Genomic DNA, 21,599 nt, shown 5'->3' with positions numbered 1-21,599 from the left:
TCTCATTAACCCCCTTAAATTAAATGTTTGCCCCCACTGCTTCACCAAAACTGCTCTTGGGGAAGCTCCCCACTGATGTCTTTATTGCTATAACCAACGCCAGTTCTCAGGACTCATTGATCTGACCTAAAGCAGCATTTCACACTGCTGAGCACCTTCTCCTTGAAACACTTTCTTCACATGACTTCCCTGGTCTTGCTCCTATACCTTAGTTTTTCTTTCCTCTCAGTCCTTTTGCTGGTTTGTCCTCAATTCCATGACCTCTAAATAAAGCCTCCTTGGGACACCTGGTTGGTGCAGTCAGTTAAGACCCAACTCTCAGGGTGCCTGGGTGGCTCAGTCAGTTAAGCACTTGCCTTCAGCTCAGGTTCTGATCCTGGGCCCTGGGATTGAGACTCATGACAGGCTCCTTGCTCAGAGGGAAGCCTGCTTCTCCCTGTCCCTATGCTCCCTGCTCCCCCTGCTTGCACTCTCTCTCTGTCTCAGATAAATAAGTGAAATCTTAGAGAGAGAGAGAGAGAGAGAGAGCAAGCGCACTCCAACTCTTGATTTCAGCTCAGGTCACGCATGATGTCTGCACTCAGTGGGAAACCTGACATTTCTCAGTAAAGTGTCATTATGTCAGGTTGGTGGGTCCCCCAGGAGAAGTTTGTTCTTCAAGCTTACTGCTGTCAGACCTCCGCCTCCCTCCTCCCCACTCTGTGGTTGGTATAGACGCTAGTCAAAGATGGGGCTGGAACTAATGGTGGCCCCATCTTCCCTGGACCACTCGGGGACAACAGTCTCATCCTTCTCAAGACCAGGCATCCCAGCACCTCTGCTCCAGGTGAAAGGAAGCACAGGTCGTCCTCAGCAGTGAACTCTGCCTTGGTGAAAAGACTTCCGGACGGGGTGCCCAGGTCAGTCCTTAAGCGTCTGCCTTCAATGCAGGTCATGACCCCAGGGTCCTGGGATCAAGCCCCTGCAACTATGGGGCTTGCAGCTCAGTGGGGAGCCTGCTCCCTCTCCCTCTGCCTCTACCCCCGCTTGGGAGTCTGCTCATTCTCTCTCTCTCTATCTATCCCTCAAATAAATTAATAATATATTTTTTAAAAAAGATTTTATGTATTAATTTTATAGGCAGAGATCTCAAGTAGACAGAGAGAGGAGGAAGCAGACGCCCTGCTGAGCAGAGAGCTGGATGCGGGGCTCAATCACAGAACCCTGAGATCATGATCTGAGCCGAAGGCAGAGGCTTTAACCCACTGAGCCACCCAGGCGCCCCAATAAAATATATTTTTTAAAAAGCTCTGGGATCCCATCTTTTATAAGTGGAGACAGTCATACCAGATGAGAGAGGAGAAATCAGGGCTTTTGGGTACTGGATGTGGCTGCTGTGAAGACCTCAAATCCTATAGTTCCAGAAATCGGGAATTATGGACAGACCAAGATCACAGAAACAGAGGGTAAGATGGTGCTTTTGTGTATAGCACAGAACCTCTCAGGATGCAATTGGCGCCAGTGTTCTATTCTGAAGGGGGCAGGATCAAACCGTTTTATTGAGGGGCTTCAGGGAAAGGTCAAAGGGCTAGGAGGACAATGAGATCCAGTATCCTCAGCCTGGCCAGGATCTCCTCAGCATCACATTTTTTCAAAAAAAGTCCAAATGTCCGCTTAAGGCCCACATTGTAAAATGTCTTTTTGTGGGGCGCCTGGGTGGCCCCATGGGTTAAAGCCTCTGCCTTTGGCTCTGGTCATGATCCCAGGTCAAGCCCTGCATCCAGCCCCACATCAGGCTCTCTGCTCAGCAGGAAGCCTGCTTCCTCCTCTCTCTCTGCCTGCCTTTCTGCCTACTTGTGATCTCTGTCAAATAAATAAATAAAATCTTTTAGAAAAATAAATAAGTAAATGTCTTTTTGGCATTTGGCCTGCTGGTAACTATTCACTTGAGAACCACCACATGGTGCCAACAAGGACTTGGCTTCCCATAGAGTAGGACTCCCAAACTTCTCTACCCTGTGCACCACCTTCCCAGCTCTCCTTGCCTAAAATTCATATCTTCCAAACCAAAAAAACAACAAGACAGACTTTCTAGTTTTTAGTTGGCAAAAAGCAGCCTATCTCAGATCTCAGGCCAGAGAAGGCTGTGGCGTACGGCAGGGGGACGCCCAGCACTGGCGGGAGAGCTGGATTCAGCCACCTCAGTCACCCCACGTGCAAGTGTTTTTTTTCTCCATCATAGTGGGGTCACCATGCTACGTTTTAGGTGCCTGCCCTGAAGTTAGGAAATAGTCCCTAGGCAGAGTGCTAGGCAATTTTAGGAGCCACTCCTGAGTGTTCCTTCTCTCAAGGGCTATAGTCTGTGTCACTTTGGCATGGTGTCTAGAAACTCTGTATCATGTATTTTGTCTATTTTAGTAGAATTTCCTCTTTATGGCAAGACAAAATGGAATTCCTATAAAGGAAAATACTATGTTTTTAAAATCTTGGCGAGATTAAGGGCCCCTGGGTGGCTCAGTCAGTCAGGTGGCTGCCTTCAGCTCAGGTCAGGATTTCAGGGTTCTGGGATTGAACCCCACATCAGGCTCCTTGCTCAGCATGAGGGTGGGGGAGTCTGCTTCTCCCTCTCCCTTTCCTGCTCCCCCTGCTGTGCTCTCTCTCTCTCTCTCTCTCTGTCAAATAAATAAATAAAATTTTTTAAAAAAATCATATACGTAACCAACTGACTCACCCAAGCACACAAATCATATTTCAATTTTATGTGGCCTCAAAGATTCATGATCAATAACATGGTAGGATCAAAACTAATAATTCATTTCATCAGCATTCAGAGATTTTTATCGGAAGGGTTGTTGTTAGAAAAACGTTGAGGAAAGATAGATGATCCTTCTGTTGCTAGTTTAAGTATCAGTTGCGAACTAGAAAAGAATATTCTCTGAGGTCATCTGAAGCCTACATTTGTATCTACAAGATGACTTTTAAAAAATCAATTATTTATATATTTGACAGCACAAATGATCTTTTTTGTGTAGCAGTTTCTCTTTAAAAAAGTAATGTCTAATATGTTGTACATTTTTATTTGACATTCCTGTAATATATGCTGGATTACTTCTAAGTTATGAAAAGACATTAAAAATGCCAAATTCTTTGACACATCCAATCACCCTATCATCGCCATGACATAAAGATGGGGAAAGAGAACTCCAAGGCTTCATGTCTCACTTGGAGCCAGGCAGTAGCCTGGGACTGGTCCGCCTTCAGGCTCAAGTGCATCCTACCCAACCCTCCGTGGTGTGGAGACTAAGATCTCAAGTTACCAGTGACTCTCAAGTCAGGTTTGTTAATAACCAGCACTCACTTACCTCTGAGGAAAAACCAGCATCATGAAAGAGAGATGACACCCTCTATAAACAGGTCATCTTTTAACCCTGAATGGAGCTCTAAAATACCTATAAGTAATCTCTTTACTGGCTAAGAGACAATGGCAGAAAATAGAGGAGGGAGAACCTAGGCTTAGGGCTAGTGGCTCTGGGCATGGCTGCACTGATCTGAAAGTACTGTGGCAAGGCTTACAGGGGCCTGGCTTGAGAGCATGGTTCAGGGTCAGTGTCAGTGTCAGGTTCCAGGTATGTGTCCAGGGGACTGCTGAATGTGGGCCTCTCAGGACAGAAACCTCAGAACAGAACCCAGGGTTAGGGTAAGGGCCTAGGGGCCTAGCAGGTCTGGGACGGCATGCTCTGTCCATCTTTATGGGGGGGCTGTTTTGAAGGCATGTTTCAAGGGGAGTGTCAGGTTCCGGTTTGTGTTCAGTGGCCCGCTGAATGTGCAGTGGCTAGAGTTGAGCATGCAATTTTCTCCTCCACCGAATCCTTCCCAGAGTTCCAAATGGCACGGTTTCCCTCCGGGTGGCAGGCTCAGCCATCTGGTCTTGCTCAGGTACTCCCAATACCTTGGGTTCTGTAGCCAGGCCCTTGGGGATGGACCAATCTGTACCCAAACTGGGGTGAGGCTTAAGGCCTAGGGGAATGGCAGGACTGATCTGAAAGTGCTTTGGAGAACCTCCCAGGTGGCTGAGACAAGGGCATGGGTCAGGGTCAGTATCTGGCTCTGGGTTGGTGTCCAGGGGTCTACTTGTATGGGCGTGGCCTCAGGTAGGCGTGCAGATTCACGGTGGGTTCTGCAGATTCAGAACAGATTCTGCTCTTCATTCTTTCTGTACTTCCAAATGGCACTGTTTCTTGCTGGGGGGCATTCTGAGCCCTCTAGGATTGCTCTGGTCTCCTCAGTCTAGACAGCTTATGTCCCAGGCCTCTGGGGACAGAAGCCTCAGAACTGAACCTACAGTCCAGTCAGGATTATAACCTAGTGGCATGACAGGTGTGGACTGCCAGTGCTCATTGCATCTTGATGGGAGGCTGAGTTGAGGGTCTAGCTCAGGTTGGGTGTCAAGCTCTAGGTTTGTGTCCAGGGGCCCCCTGAATGTCAGGGTGACCAGATGTGGACATGCAGATTTCTATTATTCAGAATGCTTTCAAGAGTTCCAGATCAAATGATTTCCTTGTGGATGGCAGGCTGAGGCCACTGGTATTCCTCAAGTGTCTCCAATCCTTGGGTCTTTGGATCCAGGCTCTTGGGGATGGAAGCCTCAGAACCCAACCTAGGGTACGGGTTAGGGACTAGGGGTATGGCTAGCCTAATCTGCCAGCTTTGATTTGACCTTTCTAGAGGGAAGATTTGATGGCTTGCTTAAGAATGAGTGTCAGGCTCTGCATTGTTGTCCATGGGGCTGCTGAATGGTGGGGTGGCCTCAGGGGGATTTCCACATTTCTCCTACTTGGAATCCTTTCCATAGTTCCAAAGACCACAGTTTCTTTCTTGGTGGCAGGCTAAGTCCTCTGGTGTTGCTCAAGGTCCCCAAACACTGGGTCTTTGGATTCAGGCTTTTGGGGTTGGACCCCTCAGAACCCAAGATGGGGTTAGGGTTAGGTCCTGGGGCATGGCAGGACCAAGCTGAAGGTACAATGGAGAATTTCCTGGGGGGACTGAGATGAGGTCAGGGCCAGAGTGAGTTTCAGACTCCAGGTTTCTACTAGGGAACACTGAATCTGGGGGCGGTGTCAGGTGGCATGAAGATTTCTCCTGCCATTAATCCTTTCTGGAGATCCGAATGGCATTGTTTCCTTCTGAGTCCTCTGACAATGCCCTAGTTCCTTCCCTTTGTTCCTCAGGTACCAAATATGGTTATGGTTTGGGCCTAGGGGCATGGCAGATGGCATCTCCTAGTGGTGTTTTGATGTTTTCAGAGAGCTAAGTTGAGAGGGTGGGTCAGGGTGAATTTCAGAATCTGGGATTACGTCCAGCTGGCCACTGAAATTTGGATGGCCTCATATGGGCATGCAGATTTCTCCTACTCTGAGTCCTTTCTGGAGTTTGAAATGGCACAGTTTCCTCCAGCTGGCAAACATTTGGAACTCCAGAATGGATACAGTCAGTAGAAATCTCTGTGCCCATCAGAGGATATGACCAAATTTAGTGCACCCTTGGAAACAAACCCAGAACCTGAAATTAACACTAAAGCACACACTAATAGGAGACCCCTGTGAAGTTTTCCACATAATTGCCAGACCAAGCCTGCCATGCCACTAGACCTGAATGCTAACCCTAAGTTGCGTTCTTCAAAGACTGCAGATTGGGTCTGCTATGCCCCCAGGTCCTGCACCAAATGATGGGTTTAGTCTTTGAGTCTTCCATCCCCAGAAGCCTGGCTCCCAAGCCCTACACACTGGGGACAACCTCTGCAAACCCAGAGAACTCCACCTGCCACCCAAAAAGAAACTCAAACCAAGAGCATGACACACACCCTGACCCAAGCCCTCAACTCAGCCCCCAGGAGTTTGCCTCAGCTGTGGCTGATCAGGTTTGCCATGCCATTTGGTCCTACCCAAACCCTTGGTGAGACATTGAGAATTCTGTTCCCAGAGGCCTTGTAGCCCAGCTCTACACACTGGGCCATCAGACATCAGGGATATCTGAAAAATACCAAGGACGCCACCAGGCACCCACAAAGAAATCATGGCATTTGCAACTCCCGAGATGATTCAGAGCAGGAGAACTCTGCATGTCCACCTGAACCACCCCCTCCCCTTCAGAGGCCTGCTGCTACAAACCACAGAGTCTGACACTAAGCCTGACCATGCCCTCAACTCAGCTCCAAAGGGAGCTGGACTCGGTGCCAGCAGATCAGGCATTTCATGCCCTTAGGCCCTAAACATAACCTTAAATTGGGCTTTGAGTGTTTGTCACCAGAGCCCTGGCACCCAAGCCTTACACATTGGGGATACCTGAGCAATACCAGAGGACTCCGCTAGCCTCCTAGAAGGAATCCCTGCCATTTGGAACTCCAGAAAGGCTGCAGAGGACTACCAATCTGCATTCCCACTGGAATCCACCCCACACTCAGGGGCCCCCATTCACAACAGCAGCCTGACTCTCCCCTGACCCAGGGCCTCAGCTCAGCCCCCGGAAGCAACAAGACCTGCAGATATCTGCCATGTCTCTAGTACCTACACAAAACAATAGCTGTAGCTTTGAGTCTTCTGTTCTCAGGGACCTGGCTCCCAAGCTTTAGGGACTGCAGAGACCTGAGCAATCTAAGAGGATTCCACGTGCCACGCAGAAGGAAACCCAGCAAGTTGGAACTCCGGAAAGGATTCAGAACAAGAGAAATCTGCATGTCCACATGAGACCATTCCCAATGACCATGGCCCCCTGGACACAAACTTGGATTCTAACACTCCCCTGATCCAGGCCCTCGACTCCACACCCCAGGAAGCTCACCTCACCTCCTGCTGAATGAACCTGCCATGCCTCTAGGCCCTTACCCTAACCTGAGTTTGGACTTTGAGGCTTCTGTCCCCTGAGGCCTGGTTCCCAAGCCCTACAGACTGGCGACATCAGAGCAAAGCCAGAGAACTCTGTCTACCCCCCACAAGGAAATCATGCCATTTTGAACTCTAGAAAGAATTCAGAGAAGTTGAAATCTGCATGCCAACCTGAGGCCACCCCCACATACAGTAGGCCCTGGAACTTGAACCAGGAGCCTGCCCTTCACTCTGACCCAAGCCCTCAACTCAGCTACCAAGAAATTTGCCTCAGCTCTGGTATATTTGGTATGCTATGCCCCTAGGCCCTATCCCTAACCCTCAGTTGGACTTTGAGGCTTATGTCCCCAGCAGTCTTGCAGCCAAGCTCTACACATTGGGGATATCTGAAAAATACCACAGGACTCTGCCTGTTACAAGAAGGAATCCCTGCCATTTGGAACTCCATAAAGGACTCAGAGCAGGACACATCTGCATTCCCAGTTGAATCCACCCCACCTTTAGGGGCCCCTGGACACAACAGGGAGCCTGACATTCCCCTTAACCATGCCCTCAACTTGGGCCCCAGGGAAGCATGCTTCAGGGTCTCCTGACCTCTGCCATGACCCTAGGCCCTAACCCTAACAATTCATTTAGTTTTGAGTCTTCTGTCCCAGAAGCCTGGCTCCCAAGCCCAAAGACCGGGCACACCTGAGCAAACCCAGAGAACTTTGCCTGCCACGCAGAAGGAAATTGTGCCACTTGCAACTCTGGAAAGGATTCAGAGCAAGAGAAATCTGTATGCCCAAATGAGGCCACTCCCAATGACCACAGCCCCAGGACACAAACTTGGAGTCTGACACTCCCCTGACCCAGGGCCTCGACTCCGCACCCCGGGAAGCCTCTGAGGCTTCACCTCACCCCCCACAGATCAGGCCTACAATGCATCTAGGCCCTTACCCTAACCTGAGGTTGGACTTTGAGGCCTCTGTACCCCAAAGAACAGATCCCAAACCCTACAGACAGGGGACACCTGAGCAAAGCCAGAGAACTCCACCGGCTACCCACAAGGAAAATTTGGAAAGGATTCAGAACAGGAGAAATCTGCATGCCAACCTGAGGCCACCTCCCCATATTTGGTGGCCCTGTGCACTAGAACCAGAAGTCTTTCCCCTCACCCAGACCCAAGCCCTCAACTCAGCCCCCAGGAGTTTTCCTCAGTTCTGGCTGATCATATCTGCCATGACCCTAGGTCCTAACCTTTAACCTTTTGGGGACAGAAGCCTGGCAGTCAGCTGTACACTTTGGGGATACCTGAGCAATACTACAGGACTCTGCCTGCCACCCACATAGAAACCATGCCATTTGGAAATCTGGAAAGGATTCAGAGCAGTTGAATGAACTGCTGAGACCAACCTGAGACCACCTCCATGTTCAGTGGCCCTCTGCACTCCAACCAGGAACTGGCCACTCTCCCTGACACAAGCCCTCAACTCAGCCCCAGGAAGTTCACCTCAGCTCTGGCTGATTGAATATGCTATGCCCCTAGGCCTTAGCCCTAACCCTCAGTTGGACTGTGAGGCTTTGGTCCCCAGAGACCTGGAAGCCATATCTGAAAAATACCAGAGGACTCTGCCTGGCACCCAGAAAGAAACTGTGGCATTTGGACCCATGGAAAGGATTCAGAGCAGGAGAAATTTGCGGGCCCACCTGAACCCACCCCACCTTCAGAGAACCCCATCTGATGAGAGCACAGAAGGCAGTCTGAGGACAATGCAGAAGCCGGCAGGCTTTAATAGCCCCAGTCTTGGGATATGTGACAGTCCTCAGGCATTCCTGCTACCCTAAAGGAAAAACAAATAGCTAACTGGTAGAGATCACAATTCTACCAGACCTGAGTCTCCCTCAGTGTACAAATGTCCTAATTATTTACAAGGAAGAATTCTTATCAATAGCTTAACTTCCAAAGGCACATAACTCAGTTCTTGAAGCCCTAACACTATCTTTCCCTCCCTAAAATTGAGGGAGGCTGAGGCAGAGGGAAATGTAAATAAAGTTAAATTTCTTCTAAACCTAAAGCTCATTGATAAGAATGTGTGACACCAGGAATGTGCCATTCTTCCAGGAAGCTCCCAACTCTTTTACTGTTAATGTCTTACTAAAAGGAAAAACATCTTAACCTGACAATGGCAGGGCCTCTGATATCTTACAGTCCTCTTTAGCATATGAAAGTTCTTTTGAAACTTCCCTTTTCCTTACCTCCCCAACATCACAGTCTATAATCAATCACCTCCACAACCCAAGTGCGAGAGCCCTTTCTGCCCAGGGGTCTTGTTTGAATAAAATCATTTTTTAAATTTATTTTCAGCATAACAGTATTCATTGTTTTTGCACCACACCCAGTGCTCCATGCAATCCATGCCCTCTATAATACCCACCACCTGGTTCCCCCAACCTCCCACCCACCACCCCTTCAAAACCATTCCCACCAAGAGTGTAAGAGGGTTCCCCTTTCTCCACATCCTCTCCAACACATGTTGTTTACTGTCTTGTTCATTTTGGCCCTTCTAACTGGTGTCAGGTGGTATCTCAATGTGGTTTTGATTTGAATAGCTCTGATCACTAGTGATGATGAACATTTTTTCATGTGTCTGTTAGCCATTTGTATGTCTTCATTGGAGAAATGTCTGTTCATGTCTTCTGCCCATTTTTTGACATGATTATCTGTTTTGTGTGTGTTGAGTTTGAGGAGTACCTTATAGATCCTGGATATCAGCCCTTTGTCTGTATTGTCATTTGCTAATATCTTCTCCAATTCTGTGGATTGCCTCTTTGTTCTGTTGACTATTTCCTTTACTGTACAGAAGATTTTGATCTTGGTGATGTCCCAAAAATTTATTTTTGGTTTTGCTTCCTTGAGAAGTATTTATTTAAATCACATGATGAATATTTTTACCACCTAGGTTTTTGTTATAACAAATTTACAATATTCCTAAAGAATTATGGAATGTGTTTACTTGGAAAATAGGTAAAACAAGGTAATATTGTATTTCTGGAAAGGCTACAAGTGCTTTCCTCCTTGCAAACTTCCCATTTGGTTAGGTAGACTTATTTAAAATCCTTGAAGTGAGTCGCGGTGCAGATCCTCTTGGCAAACATAGAGACTGCTTTTTACTGAGTGTGTCATCCTACTACTTTGGCAATTTCACATTTGTTACCATAGCAAAATCTCAAATTACTTTTTGTTCTGCCTAAATCGCAGTACATAAATAAAAAAATATTATAGACTGTTTTTTTTTTCAAAGATTTTATTTAGTCACTTGACAGAGAGATCACAAGTAGGCAGAGAGGCAAGCAGAGAGAGAGAGGAAGGGAAGCAGGCTCCCCACTGTGCACAGAGCCCGATGCGGGGCTCAATCCCAGGACCCTGGGATCATGACCTGAGCCAAATGCAGAGGCTTTAACCCACTGAGCCACCCAGGCGCCCCTCATAGACTGTTTTGCCTAAAACTTAGAGGTAACTTGAAGTAATGACTTTCCGTTTAAAAGAAAATACATTTTACCAGTACTAAAATCCAATTTTCTTTAATCATCTCTCCCCAGTGCATTGTCCTTCTATCTCTAATGTATTTCCCACTTGTAACTATTGATGAACTTTTGCAGTTCATGACTGAAATTACTTTCAGGGACCACGACAATTTTAACTTTGTGTTTGCTTCATTTATTACTGAAAATAAATTTCATTAAACATTTAAAAATGTTCTTATATGAAATCATAATCTACATCGAAAAGGTATAATCCTGAGGCCAAATGGTTTATTAACTAGATTGAAAAGTCAGGTAATAGAAATGGAAGAAATTCACTGAGGTTTATTCCTCTGGGTTATAAAATCATAAAAGCAGGTACATCTTGGTTACAGATTATTGTATAATTCCCTTCAGTTTGCAGAGGTCTTACTAAATTTAGCAGGTATTTTGTAACTTTTGTTCAGTGAGTGATTTAATTGGCAATCATTGGAAAGGCAGGTTAGAAAAGAGAGATAAGGGTTTGCAAGACCTGAAGATGTTGATTAAAAAATAAGCAAAATTGGGGGTCCCTGGGTGGTGATGTCTTGGTTTTGGCTGAGGTCATGATCTCAGGGTCATGAGATGGAGCCTTGTGTCAGGCTGCACACTCAGTGGGTGTATGCTTAGGACTTTTTCTTCCTCTCCCTCTCTTTCTTCCACCCCCCCACCTCTTTCTCTCTCTCCCTCTCTCAAATAAACAAATAAATCTTAAAAGAAAATAAGCACAACTGATTTGGTCTGAGAAATAAGGAGCTTAGAAATTGTCACTCCATCCCAACAACTAAAACGCTGAATAAACTGAAAAATAAGCAATTCTCCTTAGATATTTCAGAGAGTGAGTTCATGGACAACCACTGCTTCTAAAACTGGAGAGACAGACAGGCAGATACAGAGAATTACAACTTTCCAGAGCAGAAACTTCCACAGAAACCAGTCCTGGGGTTGGGAAACCTGAGCTGTAATTAGTGAATTGCTTGGAGGGTTAGTGTGGATATGACTCTGATAAGAACTCTAAGTGGGGACAAGCCCTGCAAAATAAAAACAAATTCCAAGGGGACCCAGCCATAGGGGGCCTCTATACATTTGTGAGTTTTACCTCCAGGGTTTCTACCAGGTCCTCATAGTTAATAGTGGAGAAAAATTTCCTCATGCCTATAGCAGGAGAAAGGGAAACATAACCATTTATCTATATAAGAACAACTCAAGATGCTGATGGAAAGTAACGATGAGCAAAAGAATGGGAGAAAGTCTCCTTATTCATGCATAAAAAGATTCAATATGGTCAAGATTAAGGTTCTTCACAAATTGGTCTGTAGATTCAAGACAGTCCCAGTCAAAATACCATCAAGTTAATTTATGGATATCAGCAAACTGTCTCTAAATTTACTTGAAAGAAGAAGACCAACAATAGTCAACATCATATTAAAGGAGAGGAACAAAGTCCGAACACAGATAATACTCCTTTTATAAAAGGAAAGGCGTTCAGGAACTCCTTTGGGAGTAGTTGGGAAGTAGTTGGGAATATGAAATAGCCTGGAGATGACCTCTTTTCTCTTTCAAAGATAAGTTTATGGATATAAAAAATAATAGATAAATTAACAGAGATATCAGAAGGAGACATCTTTGTTCCCGAGGGTGCAAAAGATAAGGAGTCACTCACTTACAGAGTCACTCACTTACAGACTTACAGAATATGTTTACAGAAAACAAAATCTGGACACAGATGGCCAGTTTTGTCATGACAAATTTGCAACCATTTGTCCAGCAAATCAATTTTTATTTTGTACTTATAGCTTTTCAGTTAAATTTCCAACTCTGTTACAATTTCACTTTCCTCATTTACATTGTTTATTCATCCAAATGTGTTTATTGAGTTCCTACCTAATGTGTCATGGGTTAGGCGATTGATTATATATTGGTGAAGAAAACAAAAGCTGACTGCCCTTTTGGAGTTAATGATAAGTGAGAGATCAAGAGACATTTAACATGTACATAACTAAGTTAATAAGGACTCATTGTGGTAAGGACAATAAAAGAAATAAACATGATGCAGGATTGTCTATTATTACTGGTTCATGTTAGAGAAAATAATGATCATCTCCAAGACCTAAGATATGGTGGGGGATCAACCATATAGAAAAACTTTGGGGATGCAGTGTGGTTGAGGAAAATTCCTGCCTGGAGCCCCAAAATATTTCTTTGAATGTTAAATATTAAAGTTAAAAATGAAATAAAAAATAGGAAGATATTTTTTCAAGCATATAGAATAAAAACAAACTACATTTGGTCATACCACAAATATACTACTAATGAAGTTATTTCTTTCTTTCTAGTTTTGTCCCATGCCAGCTTTAGTAAAATTCATACCACTCCTTGACTACTCTTCTTCTGCTCTTGTCTTTCTTCTTTCTCTTCCTTCTCCTGCTCTTCCTTTTTATTCTTACATATTTAAGATTGATCTAATTTTAATTTCTTCTCATTTAAAGCTACTCTTGAAGGGGCATCTGGGTGGCTCAGTTGTTGAGTTTCAGCTCAGGTCATGATCTTTTCATTCCTGGGATCCAGCCCAGAATTGGGCTCTGTGCTCAGCAGGGAGTCTGCTTGAAAAATCTCTGCCTCTGCCCATCCCCCCCCCTCTCTCTCTCTCACACACACACACACACACACACACACACACACACACTTTTTCTTTCTAAAATAAACAAATCTTTAAAAAAATAAAGCTACTCTTGGATATTTTTCAAGTTTTTGTTGCTGTTGTGAATGAGGTCTGGTCTCTATGTTCCTTTTCATAATCTACGTAGTCTTGATGTTTCAATGTAGAGAAATTTTAAACATAGAAAAAATACTAAGGAGTAAATAAAAATAACTCACAGTATGTTATCTGGTTAATATTTGCAGCATATTTCAGATTTATGTTTGTATTTATAAAATGAAGCATTTTTTGTTGGTCATATGTAATGATTACATTTTGTAACTATCATTTACTTATGTAAAAGAAATATTGAGTTTTTCTATATGTAGCTTGCATATGCCATTATCCATTGTATCTAATTACTAACACTTTTAACCAAATGCTTTATCTTCATCTATTGAAATAATTGTTATTTTCATATTTCACCAATTGATGAATAAGAGTAGATTTATATATATTTTTTGGAACAGGAATGCCCTGTGTTCCTGGAACAGAATTTATCTATTCATGGTATGTTACTTCTAGTTATTTTGTGTCAATTTACATACATACAATACAAAATTTACTACAACGGTGCATTCCATATGCCTTATATATCAAAATTCTTCCTCTACTTAAGAGAATATCCTCTGGTAGAAAATAATACATCTTCCATTTTCATCACTTTCTTTCAAGGATTGTTATTTCTTTGACTTTTTCATATCTCACTCTGAAGTCCACTTACATGACATTTAAAACATAATTTTATACTTTTAGCCATTTTAATAACAGAATTGTATAGAATTCACTATTATGAAGAGTGGTGTGATAGAAAATGTTTATCTGTTGATTGTTCAGAACAACAAAAAGTAGCCTTAATTTGTAACATTCGTTTGCTTCCATGGGGATGGGAGGAGCCCCAGGCAGCAGTGCAGCAACGGAGGGGGGCGGGCGTGGTGGGCGGGACCATCATGTGCATTAAGGGGGTAGGGCAGGGAAGCACCGCAGAGGCCTGAGGCACAGGGCCACAGCGGAACTGCTTCAGCTGAGGTAAGCGGGGCAGGGTGAGGGGCACAGCAGGGTGGCAGGGTGCATGTGGCTGTAGCAATGTGGAGGAGGCGTGGGGAAGGGGTCGGATATTCAGGGCGGAAGTAGCGGTAACATGCCTGACAGCGGGGAGGCAACGGAGCAGGGGGGAGGGGAAGCCGTCAGGCAGTAGTGGGGGGTTGGGGGCGGGACAAGCCGGGCATTAGCGTGGCGTCAATGTCAGGTGGTGGTGGGCTGGCTGCATGGGCCTGAGAGGTTTGCAACTGGGAGGCAATACTGAGGTAGGGGGACAAGATCACGGAGGAGGGCGCAGGGCTCACCAGAGGCGGGGAAGGGAACATACAGTAGTGGCACAGGGAGGGGTGGGAGCTGCGTGGCACCTGTGGGGGATGGTCGGAATCTAGGCGGCAGCAGAAAGGGTGAGGGGGTGAGGGGGTAAGGGGGTGGGAGCAGCCCCAGGCAGCGGGGCAGCAACAGTTAGGAGGGGGTGGTGGGCGGGCCCATCATGCGCGTCAAGGGAGCGGGGAGGTGAAGCGCAGCAGAGGTCTGGGGCACAGGGCCGCAGTGGAGCAGCAGCAGCTGAGGTAAGGAGGACAGGGGTGTATGTGGGTGGTAGCAATGTGGTGGAAGCACGGGGAGGTGGTGGATAGGGTGCTAGTAGCACGGTAATGTGGCTGGCAGTGGGGAGACCACAGAGACGGGAGAGAGGGAAGCAGCCCTCTACTGCTCATTAGTCTGTTCAGATGTCTGTTTCTTTAGGATTCAATCTTAGTAGGTTGTATGTTTCTGGAAATGTATCCTTTTCTTTTGGATTATCCAGCTTGTTGGGGTGTAATTGTTCATAGTACATTCTTAAGAGCCTTTGCATATCAATGGTTTCAGGGAACATCTCTCTCATTTCTGATGATGAGTCCTCTTTCTTTGAATCTGGCTGAGACTCTGTCAGCTTTGTTCTTTTCAAAGAACCAGCTCTTTGTTGATCTGTTATTCTTGTTGGTGTTTATATTTTTAATATATATCTTTCTGTTGTCTTTTTAGTTTTTATTTCATTTATTTAAGTTCCGATGTGTTCCTTCTACTAACTTTGGACTTTATTTGTTCTTTTCTGTTTCCTAGAGGTATCAAGTTAGGTTGCTTATTTGAGATGTTTCTTGTTTCTTGAGTTAGGCCTGTATCACTATAAACTTCCTTCTTAGAACTCTTTTTCTTTTTTTAAAAGTTGGCTCTAAGGGCTGCCTGTGTGGCTTGGTCTGTTAGGTGTTGGCCTTTGGCTCAAGTCATGAATTTAGGGTCCTGGAATTGAGCCCTGCATGAGCTCTCTGGTCAGCACGGGGAACCCCTTTCTCCCTCTTCTACTGCCTGCTGCTCCTTCCACTTTGCTCAGTCTGTCAGTTTGTCCCTCTCTCTAGCTCTGTGTCAAATAAATAAATGACATCTTTAAAAAAATAAAGTGAGCTCTATGCCCAGTGTGGGGTTGAGACTCAAAACCACAAGATCAGGAGTCACAGAGCTCCACCGACTAATCAACTAGACTAATCAACTAATCGGGTGCCCCATTTTATAACCTGTTTTACTGCATTCTGTGAATTTTGCTTCATTGTATTATTTTTTCATTTACCTCAAAGTATTTCTGTGTTCCTATTTTGGTTTGCCCATGAACCCAATTGGTTGTTCAGTAGCATGTTGTTTAGTCTCTGTGTTTATGAATTTCCCATTTTCTTCTTGTAATTGATTTCTAGTTCTATACCACTGTGGTTGGAAAAGATGGTTGATTTGATTTCAGTCCTCATTTGGGAAAATTCTAGGCTTCTGGAATTTATTGACTTGTCTTGTGGCCTTACATATGACCTAAGGTGGAGAATGTTCTAGGGGCACTTGAGAAGAGTATATTCCTTTTGCTGCTTTTGGATGGAGGGTTCTGTGTGTATCTGTCAAGTCCATCCAAGTAAGGGGTTGTCTGAGGCTGATGTTTCCTTTGTGATCTTCTGTCTGGATGGGGGATCATTGAGGGAAGTGTGAGATATTAAAGTTCCCTATGGTATTGGTGCTGATTGCTTCTCTTAGGTTTGTTCATATATGCTCTACATATTTAGTTGCTCCATGCTGGGTGGGTAAATATTTATAAATGTTGCTTCATTTTACTGCATTAATTCCATTATCAGTTGTAGTGCCCTTCATTAGCTCTTGTTACAGTGTTTGGATTTTTTCTTGTTCTACTCCATTGGAACTGAAAATAAGAAGATCATCTGTTAGTTCTGTAGCCATGAACAAAGCACACCGCTGCTCTAAGTCTGGTTTTCTTTTTTTTTCCTCTGTAAATAAACACAATAAATTCTTCTCCAATGACCATATCCTGACTCCCAATACGAGAATGTATATAAAAGTGCTTTATAAACTAGGAGATACTGCCCAATTATGAAAATGATTGTGCAACCCCCAAATGTTCAGGATAAGATTTTTAAAGACATATTTATTTATTGTAGAGACAGAAAGAGAGTGCACAAGCATATGCTAGAGAAGGGAGGGTCAGAGGGAGAGAGGGTATCCTCCAGCAGCATCCCCGCTGAGTGTGGAGCCTGGTGCAGGGCTCTCTCCCAGGAGCTTGGGTTCTTGATTTGAGCCAAAATCAAGAGTCAGCTGCCTAACTGACTGTGCCACCCAGGTACCCCCAGAATAAGATTTTTTACAACATTTTTTGAGGGCTTACTCTCATAGGTACTATTCTAAGTGATCTCCATTTCACTCAATTCTAAAAACTAGTTTTAAATTTAAATAGAAGCTATTCTAAAAGCAAATATTTATAATATACTCTGAGGAGGGCAAACAGGCAGAAAAGAGGTTAAGTAGGGGCACTGGGGTGGTTTAGTAATTGAAGTTTCTGCCTTTGGCTCAGGACATAATCCCAGGTTCCTGGGATGGAACCCCAGGTCAGGCTCCCTGCTCAGTGGGGAGTCGTCTTCTCCCTCTGTCCCTCCCCCTGCTTATGTCTCCCCCTGTTTATGTCCCCCCCCGACTCTCAAATAAATAATTAATTTAAAAAGGTAAGTTACTTGCTCAGTGTCATGATAAATGTTAGAACTAGATATAGTCCTGAGTGTGTGACCCTGAAGAATGTGTTCTTTACTTTTTACATTTACCAAAAAATATGTAGCCCTCAAAATACTGTAGATTAAATTAGTTTCCCCTTTCTCCATACATTGAGTATCGGAAGATGCTACAATTCCAGGACCCTGGCTGCCTGGGTCAGTGGAGTGTCTGACTCTTGATCTCCGGCTTATGAGTTTAAGCCATGTTGGGGGTACAGTTTACTTAACTGAAAAAAAAAAGATGCTATATTTGGGCTTGTTTTCTTTTTCCTTTTGACCCCTTCACCCATTTCTTTCACCTCCAACCCCAAACTTCTGCCACCCTCCATCTGTTCTGTCTGTGAGCTCATATTTTTGTTTTTGTTTTGTTTAAGGTTCTACATATGATTTCTAGTATTTGTCTTTCTGTCTGGCCTGTATTACTTAGCATAATGCCTTCAAGCATAATGTTGTAAATCGAAAGATTTCATCCTTTTTTATGGCTGAGTAGAATTCCACTGTTTATGGACCACACTTTCCTTATTCATTCATCCACTGATGGGATTTAGGTTGTTTCTTTATTTTCACTGTTGTTATTTTCCTGCAGTGTACACAGGGGTGAATATACCTTTGTGAGTTAGTGTTTTCATTTCCTTCAGATAAATACTCAGAACGGAAATTGCTGGCTCCTTTGGTTGTTCTGTTTCTCATTTTTTGGAGGAACTTCTGTACTGTTTTCCATAGTGACTGCACCTTTTTATACTCCTAGTAATGGTGCACTAGAGTTTTTCTCTACTCCACATCTTCACCAAAACTTTCTATTTCTTGTGTTTTTGGTAATGGCCCTTCTGACAGGTGTGAAGTGGTGCCTCATTCTTGTTTGATTTGCATTTCCCTGATGATTAATGATGTTGAGCATCTTTTCATGTTCGTGTAGACCATCTGTATTTCTTCTTCAGGAAAATGTCTATTTGGATCTGCTGCTGTTACATTAGGTTACTTGTGGAGTTTTTGGTGTTTTTGTGTGTTTTGTTTTGTTTTGCTGTTGAGTTGCATGAGTTCTTTATATATTTTAAACATTAACCCCTTACTGGATATATAATTTACAAATGTTTTACCTTAGGTTACCGTTTTATTTTGTTGATGGTTTCCTTTGTTGTTTGGACCTTTTATAGTTTGATGTAGGCCCACACTTTTCTTCTTTGTTTTTACTTTGGAATCAGCTTAAAAGCACCACTACCAAGACCTGTGTCAAGGGCCTTTCCAAATCCTGTGTTTTGGATTTGTAAGTTTTATAGTTCCAGGACTTATATTCAAGTATTTGACACATTTTGAGTTAAATTTTGTGTATGGTGTACAAAAATGGTGCAGTTTTGTTCTTTTGCATGTGGCTCTCCAGCGTTCCCAGCACCATTGATGACAGAGACTGTTTTTTCCCCCTTGTTTATTCTTGGCTCCTTTGTCATAAAGGTCCCGGACCATAAATGTGTGTTTCACTTCTGGGCTCTCTCCTATCTTCTGGTGATGTGTGTGTCTGTTTTTATGACAATGTTAGATTGTTTTGATTCTCAAGCTCTGTCATTAGTCTGAAAAGAGCAAGCACAATGCCTTTAGTGTGGTTCTTCTTTCTCTAGATTGCTCTGGTATTCAGAGTCTTTTGTGGCATCATACAAATTTTTAGATCCTTCTGTTCTCTTTCTGTGAAAAATGTCCTTGGAATTTTGATAGGAATTATAAAGTAGATGGTTTAGAGAAGTATGGACATTTTACCACTATTAATTCTTTTCACCCATGAATATGTGATATCTTTCGGTTTATGTGTGTTGCCTTCAGTTTCTTTCCTTACTGTCTTGTAGTTTTCAATTATACAAGATTTTACATTTTGGTGAAGTGTATTCCTGGGTATTTTATTCTTTTTGATGCAACTTAAGGTGGGATGATCTTCCTAATTTATTTTCTGATGATTCGTTATTAGTATAGAAATGCAGTAGGTCTTGGGGTAGTAATACTGTATCCTGTCCCTTTACTGAATTTAGTCATAGTTTGAACAAATTTTCATTGGCTTCTTTGAGGTTTTCCTTATATTCTGTATCATCTGCAAATAGTGACCATTTTACTTTTTTCTTTCCAGTTTTGATGCCTTCTGATTATCTTCTTGCATAATTGTTCTGCCTTGGATTTTTAATATTGTGTTCAGTAAAAGTGGCAAGGAAAAAGTGAGTGTTCCTAACTTCGGCGATCTTAGAGAAAATAGAAACAGCTAAAACTTTTCAGTATGGGATGTGACGTAATCTGTGTGGTTGTCGCATAAGGTCTTTAAAAAAAAAGATTTTATTTATTTATTTGAGAGAGAGAGAGATCACTAGTAGGCAGAGAGGCAGAGAGGGGAAGCAGGCTCCCTGCTGAGCAGAGAGCCCAATGCAGGGCTCAATCCCAGGACCCTGGGATAATGACCTGAGCTTAAGGCAGAGGCTTTAACACACTGAGCCACCCAGGTGGCCCATATATGGCCTTTTTGGTGTTGAGGTATGTTCCTGGTCTACATGCTCTGTTGAGAATTTTGATTGCAAATGGATATTAAAATTTGTCAAATTCTTCCCTGCTTCTCAAGATGATCACATCATTTTTATTCTTTATTTTGTTAATGTGCTATATCACTTTGATCAATGTGCTCCTGTAAACCATCGTTGCATTCCTGCAAGATCCCACTTGATCATAGTATATGATCATCTCAGCATATTGGTGAACATGGGTTTTTAGTATTTTGTTGGACATTTTTACATCTATAGTTATCAGGGATATTGGACTGTAAGATTCTTTTCTTGCGGTGTCCTAGTTTATTTTTGTATCAGGGTAATGTTGGCCTCAGCAAGTGTGTTTAGAAGCTTTCTCTTCTGTTTTTTGGAAAAGTGGGCAAAGGACTGGTATGAATCCTTCCCTGAATGGTAGAATTTACCATGAAAGACATCTGGTTCTGGAACGTGGTTTTTTGGGAAGTTTTAAATGGCTGATATGATGAGTACTGGTGTTTTATGTAAGTATTGAATCACTAGAGATGAAACTGTTTCCATATCTTGGTGGTGGGATGGATGAAGGGGAACGAGAGTCATGGGGGCCCAGTACTCAGAGGCTCCATCTGCCACTGCGGCTGTGTCATTCCTCTCAGATGCTGGCAGAGGATGAAGGATGTGGTGGAAACACGGCAGAGTGGTGGTGGCAGAAAGTTGGGGTCTGAGCGGGGTGATGAGACTGATGCGTGGCCCTCCTGTCCCACCCATAGGGTATCAGATTGCCTACTGCCTGGCCAACAGCAACTCCAGCATGTTCACCACAGTGGAGATGGGTGCTATGGTGGGGCAATTCATGGCCACCGAGCTGGACCAAGAGTCAGCGTACATCTTCAGGCTGATGATCAAGATGAGGCAGGGCTGGGGGAGCCCCTAGAGACCACCATCATCACCACTGAGAAGCGAGGTAAGGCCAGAGGCCCAGGTCCATTGTCCTGGTGATGTGGGAAGACAGCTGGGCCCAAGGCTTCCTAAGGCAGGGCTTGCAGGGTAGTGCATCTACATAGCCCGATATTTACCAGATAGGCAGGAATGTCCCTGGAGAGGAGGTTGTGTAACTGGATCAGGGTGGCTCTGAGTCACCATGTTGGAGGGAGGCTCCCTGAAGCCAGGTGCTTTTTCTCTGATGTTCAAGACCACATGATCAGCTGAGCCAGGGGTTCCAAAACAGGTTTCCTACCAAGCAATCCTAGGGAGATATGTCTTCCTGGATGGCGCTTCTGTTCCAAGCCCTGGTGAGGTGCTTATTGTTCATTGTCTTGGTTTATCCTTAACCAAATTCTGGGGGACAAAGTGCTGTGAGGTCCAGTTCTACAGAAGACATGGGGCACAGACAGATTCAGTCATTTGCCAGGGACACAGCTGTTGAGTCAGTGATGTGGACCCCCTCCACAGACACTGGGCTTTTTGTTCCCACAGCAATCTGCTGTGGGTTCCCATCTCAGTGAGCCCCTGATATGCCATCCAGCCTCATCCCGGGATCTGCCTCAGGGGGTTCCCTTCCCAGGGGCACCCCAGCTACTATAGGCCCTTTTTATGCCACCTGAACTTGGAGGAACCACAAGGGTTCCAGCTTAGGTCTGAGTCAGGACAGAGGAGGGGCAATCTGGAGTGCAGAGCAGGCACAGGACCCCCACTCTGAGGCTGCCAGGATCCTGCGTGGCTCTCAGGGCAGCGTGGTGCCTGCCAGTTTCTGTACTACCACCAGCCCACATGCATAATTCCCTTAGAGTTCTGGCTTCAGAATGTGTGGCTCAGAGACTGCATCCCTGTTCTCTCCACATCTAGGGAGCAGGCTGTGCTTTGGCCCTGCTGAGGCCACAGGGTAGCACACGGGTGG

The sequence above is a fragment of the Mustela nivalis genome (assembly GCF_964662115.1).
Source record: "Mustela nivalis genome assembly, chromosome: 2".
Classification (NCBI taxonomy): domain Eukaryota; kingdom Metazoa; phylum Chordata; class Mammalia; order Carnivora; family Mustelidae; genus Mustela; species Mustela nivalis.
Note: the sequence above shows the minus strand (reverse complement) of the source record.